Source organism: Miscanthus floridulus, chromosome 9 (assembly GCF_019320115.1).
Source record: "Miscanthus floridulus cultivar M001 chromosome 9, ASM1932011v1, whole genome shotgun sequence".
In the NCBI taxonomy this organism is placed as follows: Eukaryota; Viridiplantae; Streptophyta; class Magnoliopsida; order Poales; family Poaceae; genus Miscanthus; species Miscanthus floridulus.
The window spans coordinates 72,124,829-72,140,307 of record NC_089588.1 but is presented as its reverse complement, the minus strand read 5'-3'; positions in this window follow the sequence as shown (position 1 = coordinate 72,140,307).

Genomic DNA, 15,479 nt, shown 5'->3' with positions numbered 1-15,479 from the left:
AACCATGTATATAAGTTGAAGAAGGCATTGTATGGTTTAAAACAAGCACCTAGAGCATGGTATGAGAGATTGAGGGACTTCCTCCCCTCTAAAGGGTTCACAATGGGCAAGGTTGATACCACTCTTTTCATCAAGAAGATTGGAAAAAATCTATTTGTGTTGCAAATCTATGTTGATGATATCATATTTGGATCAACCAATCAAGATTTTTGTGATAAATTTGGAAAGATGATGGCTAATGAGTTTGAAATGTCCATGATTGGAGAGTTAAGTTACTTCCTTGGTCTTCAAATCAAGCAATTGAAGAATGGTACATTTGTGAGTCAAGGCAAGTATATCAAGGGCATGATCAAGAAGTTTGGCATGAATGATAGTAAAACCATTAGCACACCAATGGGAACAAATGGCAACTTGGATAGTGATGCAAGTGGAAATATGGTGGATCAAAAATTATATCAGTCTATGATTGGAAGCCTACTCTATGTGACCGCATCAAGACCGGATGACATGTTTAGTGTATGCATGTGTGCAAGATTTCAAGCCTCACCAAGAGAAAGTCATTTGAAGGCTACAAAGAGAATATTGAGGTACTTGAAGCATACACCAAATGTTGGTTTGTGGTATCCCAAAGGAGCAAAGTTTGAGCTAGTTGGTTACTCCGACTCGGATTATGCGGGATGCAAAGTTGAAAGGAAGAGCACCTCGGGCACATGTCAATTGTTGGGAAGATCACTTGTTTCATGGTGTCGGTATAAAAAGTGACTAACTAGTGAATATTTGTAGTTTTGTTGTACGTTGTGATCGGAGGTGGCCTAGCACTCAATGACATAGGATTTATACTGGTTCAGGCAACGTGCCCTACGTCCAGTTTGGGTCGGTCGGTGACTTTATTCCTGAGCCTAGGTGCTCGAAGTCTGTAGTGGGGTTACAAACAAGAAGGAGAAAGGTGGGGTGTACGAGAGGCCCGGTCGGGTCCGATCGGAAGCGCCGAGAGCGACCGGAACTCCGCTATGAGCTAGGTGTTTAAGCGTGTGCTTGAAGGGTTGTGAGTGAAGAAGTCGACCTTTTCGTTGGAGCATGCGCATCCCCTTTTATAGATGAAGGGGATGGCTTTACAGGTGGGAGGGAGAGAGTACGGATGTTACTAAGCCTTGTTTCCCACGCCGATGAGGACAATGATGATGGTAGACGCCTACAATACTGTTGATGTCACTGTAGAATGTCAGGTGCACATGGGAGGTTGCGCTGTCTTCTTCAGGAAAGGTAGATGTCGGTACCTGCAAAAATACTGTTGGTATGTGAGGAGCCCTACCACGTGTACCAGGTATGGTGTATCCTGGCGCCCATAGTACTATCGATGCCCAGAGGCATGGGGGCTTTTTGCCGTACGGGAGTCCAACGACGCCTACAATACTGTAGACACAAATGTCGGCGTGTGTGTCAGGGCGGTTGTGGAGCACTGTTCCCGCAGGCGTACAGGGTATGGTCCTGGTATTGTGGTTTGACTTGTGCACTGCCTTCTCCGTTCGCCCCTGGTCCCTTCCGAGCGGGCGTCCCCGGTCGGATGGCCCTAGTTGGCCCTGGCCGCGCCAGTCGGAGAAGAGCGGTAAGTAGGCTTCCTACGGGGTCCCCAGTCGGAGACGTGGGGTCGGAGTAGGAAGTAGCGTTTTGGGCCAGGCCTTTTGATCGGAGAGACCGCCCGGAGGCGGCTGGCGTCCGAAGCGAGTGCTCCGGTCGGAGAGGTGGGCCGAAGAAGTCGACGAGCGGGTGTTTGTTCCTTTGGGTAGACCTTCTAGTCGGCGACCGGACTGTCCTTCTGGCCCGTTGCGTTTTAGACTCTTGGGCCGTCCCATGAACTACATGCTGTTTTCTTGGGCTGAGCCCTGGCGTGGAAGCCGGTCCCCGAGGGACCCCGGGTTTATGAACCCAACACATGGTCATCAAAGAAGCAAAATAATGTTGCATTATCAACCGCCGAAGCCAAATACATATCCGCCGGTAGTTGTTGTGCACAAATACTTTGGATGAAGGCCACTTTGAGTGACTTTGGAATCAAGTTCAAGAAAGTGTCATTGCTATGTGACAATGAGAGTGCAATCAAGTTAACCAACTGTCACACCCAATTTTAAGGATAAAATTGAATGCACAAAACTCGTGTGTGCCCAGGAATCAATCACACACACATACTGACAAATCTCAAATAGTATCATCACAGTGTCTCATACATCAGAGTTATAATAAAACTTAGTCTTATACATCACAGCGGAATAATAAAAAGATAATAAACTCTCATGGCCGTCATCACAGGGAAGGTCAACTAGTTGACCACAAGCCTAATAATCCTCCGGGAAATCCTCATACCCATTGTCATCTATTACCCATCCGGGATTTTTATCCAAGTAAAGAAAATAAACAAGTGTAAGTACATTCCGTACTTAGCAAGCTAACATGGGGTTATGAAGCTCAGAAAGGATAGACTCTGTTTTACTGCAGTTAGCATTTTTAATAGGTCAAACTTTTATTCTCAAGTATTCTCAAGTTATGCTTAAGCTCCCATTTAATCCCCATAAGAACATATATCGGGGTCAAGTGTACCATATATCATCATTGAACAACTTTAAATGATCATCAACAATTAACCAGTTATTCTGTGAGTTTTCCGGGCCGCTCGTAACCGCGAGCACGGCTGTTATAATAGTTTGTTATCCTCTGCAGAGGTGGTGCACATTCACCGCGAGTCGTGATCCCCATATGCCCGGGTTAATTACTCCCATGTCACTACCAAGGTGAGCGGGTAGGGTACACTATGAAGCTATTTCATAGGTTTCCCTAACAAGTTAGGGCCGCTTGGTTTCCTTGGCAGGCAGATGTAGGGACCCCCCTTTCCTATGGCACAAATCCATCGTGGCTATACTCATAGGAACAGAAGCAGCCCTATACCCAAAGTGGCAAGCCCCATTTGCGCCTAAAAGGTAACCTCTAACCAGCTAGGAAAGGTCCTATTATTGAGCTAAAGTCAGAGCCATATGACTCTCCCGGTTGCACTGTCAGTCCTAGCTTTTGCCGACAGATAAGTCCTTATGGAGGGCCGGGAGCAACATGAACAAAGGTCATTTGCACTTTCGCCCTATGGAACAGTTGTTATAATTCAGGTTATTCTCTTTGTTCCATAGTATCATTCATCAATATGTATATCAAGTTCAGTTAGAGCACTAGCAATCTACCCATATGCATTTAACCCATAGGAGACAAGGAACAGGATAATAATCACTAGGATGTCCTTAAGGGTATCAAAATTAGACACATGCAAATGAGTAATTGATTAAAGTGAAATAGGACATCAAGGAACGCCCATGTTATACTTGCCTTGGTTCACAAACTCGTGCTGGTCCTGCTGGTCGTCGAAGAGTTCTTGGTCTCCAACGTTTTCCTCACCATCTGAACACGACCAACACGACAACATACAACATTCCAAAAGCATTCATGCAAAGCAAATATTTCTATCATTAGAACAGTACACCAACAGTATTGAAATCAAGATAAAATGTTTGTAAAACTAATCTACTTTTTGCTACGATCACGTCAACGCGAAGTTCACGAAAAACGGAGCTAAAATACGAACGTTATGATTAAAACGGGTTTTCCTATAGCCCTATATTTAATTAAATCAAATCACGAAATTAAAAAGTTCCAAACTTGACTAACAGTAGCTCCAACATGTAGCTTGTGAAATTACGAAGCTAACGCGATTTGAATGGATCAATTCGGAGCTAAAACGACAATTCTATAAGCAAAACAGTTCGAATGGCATTTCTGTAATTACTGAAAACGCATTTTGAACAAAAACAGTGCACTTTACGTTTTCAAAACGAGAAAGCGTACTCTGTAAATTACGCTAGGGACGGCGGGTTCAATTTGGTGAAACTAGGAGGGCTCTTTAGCAAATCTACCCGCGAAGGGGTATCTTCTAACGTGAGCCGTCGGATTTGAAATGGACGGCCAGAAATCGATCCGGGGAGAGAGAAGAAGAGATGGCCGGCCGGAACAGTGACTCCGGTGAGGCTAGCCATGGCCGGCGGCAAAGAACACGCCGGCGAGCTCGGTTAGGGGGCTAGGGTTCGCCAAACGGGAAACCGAGGGCACCCGAGAGCTCGGGGGGAGAAGGGGGTCGCACATAGGTCGAGAAGACGGCCGGAGGGGAAGGCCGGGGCGCGGGCGCCATGGCCGGCGGCGAAAACTCCACGGGTGCACGGAAAACAGCCACAAGCAGCCAAGAAATAAGAAATAGACAGCACGGGGAGAGAGAGGGGAACAAGGCGAAGCTCACAGCGGGGAAGGATGGAGTCGACGGTGGCTCGGGGAAGACGGCGACGCGGATGGTGGACGGCAGTCCTCGGAGCTCCTCCGTGCGGCAGTTGCGGCCGGGAACGAGGCGAAAATGGAGCGGGGAGCGAGAGAGAGCCGCGAGGAAGGGGCTCGGCTTCGCTTAAAAAGAGGCCGAGGCGCGCGAGGGGGCGCTCCCACGACGCCAGGGGCGGCGGTTGCGGCCTCGCGACATGGCCGGGCGGTTCCGAGGGCGCGGGACAGAGGTGGGGGGCGCGCTGACGGGCGGGGTCGGGCTGTCAGCGGCTGGGCGCGGGAAGCAGGCGCGCGGTGCTGGGCCGGCGGTTGCCTGGTGCGGGCACAGGCGCAGCTGCTGGGCTGGGCGCGGCTGCTGGGCTGGCGACGCTGAGGCGCGCGGCTGCTGGGCCGAGAGCGGCGGCTGGGCTGGGCTGAGCGGGGAAGGGAGGGAAAAAGGTGAACGGGCCGCGCGGGAAAAAAAACCATGCAGGCCAAAACCGAGGAAGGGAGGAGATATTCATTTTCCTTTTTATTTTCCAACAAATTTTCCCAAAAGCATTTTCAAATTATTTTTGAACTCGTTTGAACACTAATTTAAGAACAATCATCACATAAGTAAATAATGCAGCAGCATGTATGCATTCAAAAGTTTCAAATCTTATAATTGATTTTAATTCGCCAAAAATTATTAATTTCCTATAATTGAATGGACACTTAATAACTTAATAAATCAAATTTACTTATTTAAAAGAATGAAAAAGTTTGGGTGTTACAATTCTACCCCCCTTAAGATGAATCTTGTCCTCGAGATTCGGGTGATTGCTTACTCAAACAGTTGGGGATAAGTCTTTCTCAGATCCTCTTCTCTTTCCCAAGTAGCCTCATCCTCTGTATAACGATTCCACTATACCTTGCACATCTTTACTGTTCGGCTTCTCGTAACTCTTTCGGCGGTTTCCAAGATCTTTATCGGGTACTCTTCATAAGTAAGATCTTCCTTGACAACAAGTTCTTCCAAAGGGATTTGTTCTTCTGGTACCTTCAGACACTTTTTCAACTGGGAGACATGGAACACGTCGTGCACATCGGACAAGCTCTCAGGCAATTCCAACTGATAAGCTACTTCTCCACGCCTCTCTAGGATCTTAAAAGGTCCTATATACCTTGGTGCCAATTTTCCCTTCATATTGAATCTTCTCACACTTCTTATTGGTGACACTTTCAGGTACACATAATCACCAATCTCGAAAGTCAGCTCTCTTCTGCGAGTATCAGCGTAACTCTTCTGTCGAGACTGAGCTACTCTCAAATTGTCTCTAATCATTCTCACTTGTTCTTCCGCGTCTCTAAGGACATTGGGGCCAAACACTTGGGTTTCTCCAGTCTGATTCCAGAACAAAGGCGTTCTACACTTACGTCCATACAACGCCTCAAAAGGTGCCATCTTGAGGCTCTTTTGATAACTGTTGTTGTATGAGAACTCTGCGTAAGGCAGACTCTTATCCCAACTATCACCATACTAAAGTGCACAGGCTCTCAACATATCTTCCAAAATCTGGTTGATCCTTTTAGTCTGTCCATCAGTTTGCGGGTGGTAAGCAGAACTGAAATTCAACTTTGTTCCCAAAGATCTATGTACTTTATGCCAGAATTGCGATGTAAATTGGGTGCCTCTATCCGACACAATTTTCTTGGGAACACCATGTAAGCACACTATTCGTTCCATGTATAACTCTGCTAATCTTGCACCATTATAAGTAGTCTTGACTGGTAAAAAGTGAGCGACCTTGGTGAGTCGATCCACTATTACCCATATTGAATCATAATCTCTTTGAGTGTGGGGTAATCCTACAATAAAATTCATGCCAACTTCTTCCCATTTCCATTCAGGGATCTTCATTGGTTGTAGTAACCCTGCAGGTCTTTGATGCTCAGCTTTCACTCTTTGACAAGTGTCACACAAAGCCACATATTCTGCCACATCTCTCTTCAAACCATACCACCAGTACTTTTCTTTGAGATCTAAGTACATCTTGGTACTTCCGGGATGTATAGAATAAGCAGACTCATGGGCCTCTTGCAGAATTGCATCTCGGATAGCTTTCACTTCCGGTACACATATCCTTTTCCCGAACCAAAGAGTTCCATTCTCATCCATTCGGAATCCGGGTGCCTTTCCAAACACTACATTCCCTGCTATCTCTTTAAGTTTTTCATCCTCCAATTGTCCTTTGCGTATCTCCTGTTCCAATGTAGGCTCTATCACCAATTCCATGGCATTAGTGACCAGGCTCAAGTTGAGATACTCCATTTCAGCACACAACTCTGCTGACATAGATGTTGTCTAAATTACATTGGCATAGCTCTTTCTGCTAAGTGCATCAGCTACAACATTTGCCTTTCCCGGGTGATAATGCACTTCCAAATCATAGTCTTTAATCAATTCCAACCAACGACGTTGTCTTAGATTCAGATTTGATTGGGTGAAGATATACTTCAAACTCTTATGATCAGTATAGATATCACTCTTATGTCCAATCAGATAATGTCTCCAGATCTTCAAAGCATGAACCACAACTGCCAATTCCAAGTCATGAGTAGGATAATTCAACTCATGCTTCCTTAGTTGTCTAGATGCATATGCAACCACTCTTCCTTCTTGCATAAGCACACATCCAAGACCCAAACGGGATGCATCACAATATATAGAGAAGTTCTTGTTTAAATCGGGCAAAATTAATACTGGAGCTGTAGTCAATCTCTTCTTTAGCTCTTCAAAGTTTGCCTGGCATTTATCCGACCATACATACTTAGCATTATTTTCCAGCAAAGCTGTCATAGGCTTGGCTAGCTTGGAAAAGCCTTCAATGAACCTTCGGTAATAACCAGCCAATCCCAAAAAGCTACGAATCTCACTTACAGTAGTTGGTGGTTTCCAATTCAGTACATCTTGCACTTTGCCTGGATCCACTGCTATCCCACCATTGGAGACAACATGACCCAGAAAAGAGACTTCCTTTAACCAAAACTCACACTTGCTCCACTTAGCGTACAACTTATGCTCTCTAAGCTTTTGCAAGACCATCCTTATGTGTTCCGCATGTTCTTCTTCAGTCTTGGAGAATATTAGTATGTCATCTATGAATACTACTACAAATTTATCCAGAAACTCCATGAACACCTTATTCATCAAATATATGAAGTATGCAGGTGCATTGGTCAATCCAAAAGACATAACGGTGTACTCATACAATCCATACCGCATAGTGAATGCTGTCTTGGGTATATCCGAGTTCCGAATCTTAAGCTGATGATAACCAGATCGGAGATCAATCTTGGAGAACACATGAGCTCCTCTCAACTAATCAAACAAATCATCTATCCTAGGCAAAGGGTATTTATTTTTTATGGTAACCTCATTAAGTGAGCGGTAATCCACACACATCCGTTGACTACCATCCTTCCTATCCACAAAGATCATAGGTGCCCCCCATGGGGAAGAACTGGGGCGTATGAAACCTTTTTCTTGCAACTCTTTTAGTTGTTTCTTAAGCTCTTCTAATTCATTAACTCCCATTCTATATGGACGTTTAGCTATTGGTGCAGTTCCAGGTAATAATTCAATAATGAATTCAATGTCTCGGTCAGGTGGCATACCTGGCAAGTCATCGGGGAAGACATCTGGGAATTCCTCCACGACACGATCTTGTTCATTGACTTCACCATCTAGCTGATTCACTGTGGCTGTAGGCTAAGCTTGCACTACTACTTCTACACAGATTCTATCCCCATTGAGTGATGTCACAACCACAGATTTCTCCTGACACTGAATCACTGTCCGATGTTGTTTCATCCAATCCATTCCCAGGATAAGGTCAATTCCCGCTGTTCTCAACACAATAGGCTTCACCTTGAAGTCTACCCCCCTTAAGGAAATGCTAGTTGAGGGGCTCCAATAAGAAGCGGGCATACTACCTCCCGGGGAATTCACTAGTATAGGATTTTTCATGGCACACAAAGGTATGCTATGCATTCTAACAAAAGCTTGGGAGATAAAAGAATGCGAAGCACCAGAATCAAAAAGTACGGTAGCAGAAATAGAGTTGACGCTGAACATACCCAACATGACCTCAGGCATCTCCTGAGCTGCATCAGATGACACATAGTTCACCTTCGCTGTGAGAGGTGGTCGGGCATTGAACTTCTGATTGTTGGTCTGGTTCTGAGGTGCTTGCTGGTTCTGCTTCTTAGGACACTGATGAGCATAGTGACCTACTTCTCCACACCGGTAACATGCATTGGGATTGTTGGGTGCACCACTCTTCATAGGAGCATTGTTAGGCACTCCCTGGTGTGTTGTAGGATTGCTAGTCTGTTGCGGGGGACGCTGATTTCCAAACTGTTGCTGATACTGAGGGCGTTGTTGGAACTGGTTCCTCTGAGGACACTGACCACGGTTTCCCTGATGATTTGGTCCTTGATTCCTCTGCTGGAAACCTTGCTGGGGATAAGCACGTGGGCGAGTGTTGCTTCCAGAAGCTTGCCCTTGGAGCCTTCTCTTCTTAGCTTCCATCTCCTTGCGCTTATCATCAATCATGATTGCGCGATTCACCAAAGACTGGAAATTAGGATAAGTGTTAGACATCAGCTGGAGCTGCAGTCCATCATAGAGTCCCTTGAGGAAACGGTGTTGCTTATCCTTGTCATCTGCCACATCATTAGGAGCGTAGCGAGATAGTTGTGCGAACTTGTCCCGATATTCCGCCATAGTCATTGATCCTTGCTTGAGAGATCTGAATTCTTCTTGCTTCAGTTCCACTAGTCCATCAGGAATATGGTATGATCGGAAACTGTCCTTAAATTCCTGCCAAGTGATATCAGGGGCATTGTTGGGACGTCCAAACTGAAAGGATTCCCACCAATCCTGAGCAGCTCCTTGGAGTTGCCCGAAAGCGTACAACACCTTCTCCAGGTCATTGCATTGTGCTATGTTCAGTTGTTTCTCCACAGCACGCAACCAATCATCGGCCTCCATAGGGTCTGTGGCATGTGTGAACACCGGTGGACGACATTTCATAAACTCTCCATGCTTATCTCTAACCTGGACAGGCGGTGGACCTCTTGCAGGTTCATTGTCCAAGCGCTGCATCATAGCTTGCATCAGCTGCGCTTGCATTCCCAATATCTGCTCCATGGTCACAGGTGGCGGTGGTGGATTCATAAGAGCATCACGCCCACGACCACGGCCTCTGCCTCTTCCTCCTCTTACGGCCATCTATTTTCCAACAAATGTGCAAAATTTTAGAGATTTTTCCAATTATAGAGAACTTACAAGAGATAAGAAACAATGCTGAAAATTTTCTGGGCAAGATTCAAATTCAGTAGTTCAGTAAAACTGTTATAACTCGAGTTTCAGAGATCCAACAGAGGTGCTCCAAGATTCGTTAGAAAGCTTAGGACATCAGCTACAACTTTCATTTAGACCACTTTTACAGATTCGAACTCGCACATAGTCAAAAATAGAGCTAAACCGAAACTGTTCAGGGTTCCAGACAGCACAGGAACATCAACTTGTACCAGCTAGATCTCCCAAACCTGAATAGCTATTGATGTGATTCCAAAGACACTTGAAAGATACAGAGGTCTAGTTATCTCCACAAAAATTTCAGAATTTTTATCATCCCAGATTTTGAGTTACCAGATAAAGAACACAGGCTGCTCCAGAAATCAGCACAGCAGAGATAAGATAAAATGATACTTCTGCATTAAAATTTCATTCTAAATTTAAAGTTGCAAACTAAGGAAGTTGTGGACATGCCCACAAACTTCCAGCAACCAAGCAAAATACCAAATCAACCAAGTTCACAAATCAAACATCTAATCAACCAAGTTCACAAGACCAACAAGACTAAATAAGGACTCGAACTAACGACATGATAATCTAGATCAAGGCACCTAACACCTATGGAGTGGTGTCAATCATGGTGAAGGAACGGCGCTTCTTCTTGTAGATGGAAGGCTGTCCCAACTGTGCACGAAGTTCATCCACTTGTTTCTGAAGACGTCTCTGCGCCCTCTGAGATGCACGTAGTTCTCCTTTGACCTCATCATCCTGCATAGTGTGGACATGCTGCACCATTGCCTCCAGAGTTGGGTCATTCTCTGGTGGAGCCAATACCTGCCAAACACCCTCATAATCATTTCGAGGAAGGAACCTGAAGCAATCCTCCCTCATGGCCTCGAAGCGACGACCATGGTAGTGGATGTAGGCATTCTGTGCTGCATCCTCCATGCCATCCAAAGCATGGGCTCTCCTGGCAGGAGCACTGTGGACAGTCTCCACCTCATGTCCATTGATGATATCATTCCATGCGGTGACCACCAGCTCTACCTTCCAGAAGGTAGCCTCCAGTGGGTGCTTGTACTCGGCGCAGTGGTAGCTGATGGAGGCGTGCAAGTCGGGGAAGTAGTCGTCCAGCACGTGGGTGAGGAGAGTGTGGTAGTAGGCTGTCTCTGGAGCTGGCTTGAAGTAGTACTTGCACTTCTAGCCAATCTCATTGTCCTCCACGGGGGCAGCTGGGGAGGGTGCAGGTGTAGGGGAAGTAGCTGTCGACTCCTCAGGTGTAGCGACCACAGGGTAGACGGGCACGGCGACTGGTGTAGGAGTAGGTGTAGGCGTCGGTGTAGCCATCTCCACGTCGTCGGAGATGATCACAATCTCCCTCTCCGCCGGTGGGGCACGCGGGGTGAACATGGCACGATAGCCGGCGGTGCTGAGTCGAGCAGTCTTCGGATTATGAGACATCTAAAGATTTAAAGTGAGATGAAATTAGAATCAACAATTTTAAATAATAGATTAAGGTATGAAAAGCATAAACGTTTTAATAAAATAACAAGGATAAGTCAGTAAGCAAGAACCAGAGGAGCAAAGCTGCTAAAACGACCGTTTTCTAACTAGGCTTACGTCCTACAGTCAACACGGCTTTGATACCAATTTGTCACACCCAATTTTAAGGATAAAATTGAATGCACAAAACTCGTGTGTGCCCAGGAATCAATCACACACATAAGCTGACAAATTTCAAATAGTATCATCACAGTGTCTCATACATCAGAGTTATAATAAAACTTAGTCTTATACATCACAGCGGAATAATAAAAAGATAATAAACTCTCATGGCCGTCATCACAGGGAAGGTCAACTGGTTGACCACAAGCCTAATAATCCTCCGGGAAATCCTCATACCCGTTGTCATCTGTTACCCATCCGGGATTTTTATCCAAGTAAAGAAAATAAACAAGTGTAAGTACATTCCGTACTTAGCAAGCTAACATGGGGTTATGAAGCTCAGAAAGGATAGACTCTGTTTTACTACAGTTAGCATTTTTAATAGGTCAAACTTTTATTCTCAAGTATTATCAAGTTATGCTTAAGCTCCCATTTAATCCCCATAAGAACATATATCGGGGTCAAGTGTACCATATATCATCATTGAACAACTTTAAATGATCATCAACAATTAACCAGTTATTCTGTGAGTTTTTCGGGCCGCTCGTAACCGCGAGCACGGCTGTTATAACAGTTTGTTACCCTCTGCAGAGGTGGTGCACATTCACCGTGAGTCGTGATCCCCATATGCCCGGGTTAATTACTCCCATGTCACTACCAAGGTGAGTGGGCAGGGTACACTATGAAGCTATTTCATAGGTTTCCCTAACAAGTTAGGGCCGCTTGGTTTCCTTGGCAGGCAGATGTAGGGACCCCCTTTCCTATGGCACAAATCCATCGCGGCTATACTCATAGGAACAGAAGCAGCCCTATACCCAAAGTGGCAAGCCCCATTTGTGCCTAAAAGGTAACCTCTAACCAGCTAGGAAAGGTCCTATTACTGAGCTAAAGTCAGAGCCATATGACTCTCCCGGTTGCACTGTCAGTCCCAGCTTTTGCCGACAGATAAGTCCTTATGGAGGGCCGGGAGCAACATGAACAAAGGTCATTTGCACTTTCGCCCTATGGAACAGTTGTTATAATTCAGGTTATTCTCTTTGTTCCATAGTATCATTCATCAATATGTATATCAAGTTCAGTTAGAGCACTAGCAATCTACCCATATGCATTTAACCCATAGGAGACAAGGAACAGGATAACAATCACTAGGATGTCCTTAAGGGTATCAAAATTAGAGACATGCAAATGAGTAATTGATTAAAGTGAAATAGGACATCAAGGAAGGCCCATGTTATACTTGCCTTGGTTCACAAACTCGTGCTGGTCCTGCTGGTTGTCGAAGAGTTCTTGGTCTCCAACGTTTTCCTCACCGTCTGAACGCGACCAACACGGCAACATACAACATTCCAAAAGCATTCATGCAAAGCAAACATTCCTATCATTAGAATAGTACACCAACAGTATTGAAATCAAGATAAAATGTTTGTAAAACTAATCTACTTTTCGCTACGATCACGTCAACGCGAAGTTCACGAAAAACGGAGCTAAAATACGAACGTTATGATTAAAACGGGTTTTCCTATAGCCCTATATTTAATTAAATCAAATCATGAAATTAAAAAGTTCCAAACTTGACTAACAGTAGCTCCAACATGTAGCTTGTGAAATTACGAAGCTAACGCGATTTGAATGGATCAATTCGGAGCTAAAACGACAATTCTATAAGCGAAACAGTTCGAATGGCATTTCTGTAATTACTGAAAACGTATTTTGAACAAAAACAGTGCACTTTACGTTTTCAAAACGAGAAAGCGTACTCTGTAAATTGCGCTAGGGACGGCGGGTTCAATTTGGTGAAACTAGGAGGGCTCTTTAGCAAATCTACCCGCGAAGGGGTATCTTCTAACGTGAGCCGTCGGATTTGAAATGGACGGCCAGAAATCGATTCGGGGAGAGAGAAGAAGAGATGGCCGGCCGGAACAGTGACTCCGGCGAGGCTAGCCATGGCCGGCGGCAAAGAACACGCCGACGAGCTTGGTTAGGGGGCTAGGGTTCGCCAAACGGGAAACCGAGGGCACCCGAGAGCTCGGGGGGAGAAGGGGGTCACGCACAGGTCGAGAAGACGGCCGGAGGGGAAGGCCGGGGCGCGGGCGCCATGGCCGGCGGCGAAAACTCCACGGGTGCATGGAAAACAGCCACAAGCAGCCAAGAAATAAGAAATAGACAGCACGGGGAGAGAGAGGGGAACAAGGCGAAGCTCACAGCGGGGAAGGATGGAGTCGACGGTGGCTCGGGGAAGACGGCGACGCGGACGGCGGACGGCAGTCCTCGGAGCTCCTCCGTGCGACAGTTGTGGCCGGGAACGAGGCAGAAATGGAGCGGGGAGCGAGAGAGAGCCGCGAGGAAGGGGCTCGGCTTCGCTTAAAAAGAGGCCGAGGCGCGCGAGGGGGCGCTCCCACGACGCCAGGGGCGGCGGTTGCGGCCTCGCGACATGGCCGGGCGGTTCCGAGGGCGCGGGGCAGAGGTGGGGGGCGCGCTGACGGGTGGGGTCGGGCTGTCAGCGGCTGGGCGCGGGAAGCAGGCGCGCGGTGCTGGGCCGGCGGTTGCCTGGTGCGGGCACAGGCGTAGCTACTGGGCTGGGCGCGGCTGCTGGGCTGGCGACGCTGAGGCGCGCGGCTGCTGGGCCGAGAGCGGCGGCTGGGCTGGGCTGAGCGGGGAAGGGAGGGAAAAAGGTGAACGGGCCGCGCGGGAAAAAAAACCATGCAGGCCGAAACCGAGGAAGGGAGGAGATATTCATTTTCCTTTTTATTTTCCAACAAATTTTCCCAAAAGCATTTTCAAATTATTTTTGAACTCATTTGAACACTAATTTAAGAACAATCATCACATAAGTAAATAATGCAGCAGCATGTATGCATTCAAAAGTTTCAAATCTTATAATTGATTTTAATTCGCCAAAAATTATTAATTTCCTATAATTGAATGCACACTTAATAACTTAATAAATCAAATTTACTTATTTAAAAGAATGAAAAAGTTTGGGTGTTACACCAACAATCCGGCTCAACATGCAAGAACAAAGCACATTAATGTCCGCCACCATTTCATAAGAGATCACCAACAAAAAGGGGACATTTGCATTGAGAGTGTAGGCACCGAAGATCAACTTGCCGATATATTCACCAAGCCATTGGATGAGAAAAGGTTTTGCAAGCTAAGGAATGAGTTGAACATATTGGATTTCTCAAATATGTGTTGATGCACCCCCCACTTATATGACATGCCTCTCCTTCGAGCAATCCAAGGTAAAAGTTGATTGGCATGGCATACATCCTTGCTAAGGACATGTTTAGTGCATCTAGTCATCTCTCCATTTTATTAGGCTCATTCATGAAAAACAAATAAATTTGATGATTGTATGGTACCACTATTGCTTCTATGCTTATTTTGATCTAGTGGTAGCATATGACATGTTTGTCGGCTTGTAAACCTAGTGTTTAATCTAGAAAATGAGCTCTAAGTGTTTAACTCAACATAGTACAAGATAACCCTTATTTAGAGGTGTGAAGAAGCTTGTCCTTGGATCAAACTGAGTTAAATATCTTTTGGCAAATGATCTAGATTGGACCAAATTTGAGAAAATGATCCTCACCCCATTGATTGACATTGATAATCCTAACCTATCTATAATTTAAGTCTTTGTGGTCATTGATAACAAAGGGGGAGAGAAACAAAGATATAAGTGATAGGGGAAGAAATAATAAAGATATATTAGTGTACTAAGATGGTGAAAAGACAATAAAGGGAGAACTTGACATAGGTGGAGAGATATGACAAAGGAAAGGAATCAATTAAAATTTTGAGCATACAAGTAGGGGGAGCAAGCTCATGAGCTTGTATGGTGCATTTGAATGTGCATTTCATATGTTTGCTTGCATGGCACAAGTTTTAAATTTCAATATCCATGCTTGTCTGGTGTATGCTAGTTGTAGGTTTGAATGATGAAATGAAAAACTAGCATGCATAGGATATCTAATGATTTCATTTTCAAGTGTTTTCAAGTGGTATCTTTTCAAAGTATTTTTCAAGTGGTATCAAGCTAACCATGGTGCTAAGGATGGTATAATGGTGCACTCCGATTGGTATCACGCTTCAAAGGTCCATCTTTTATACCTTAGCATCATTTGGT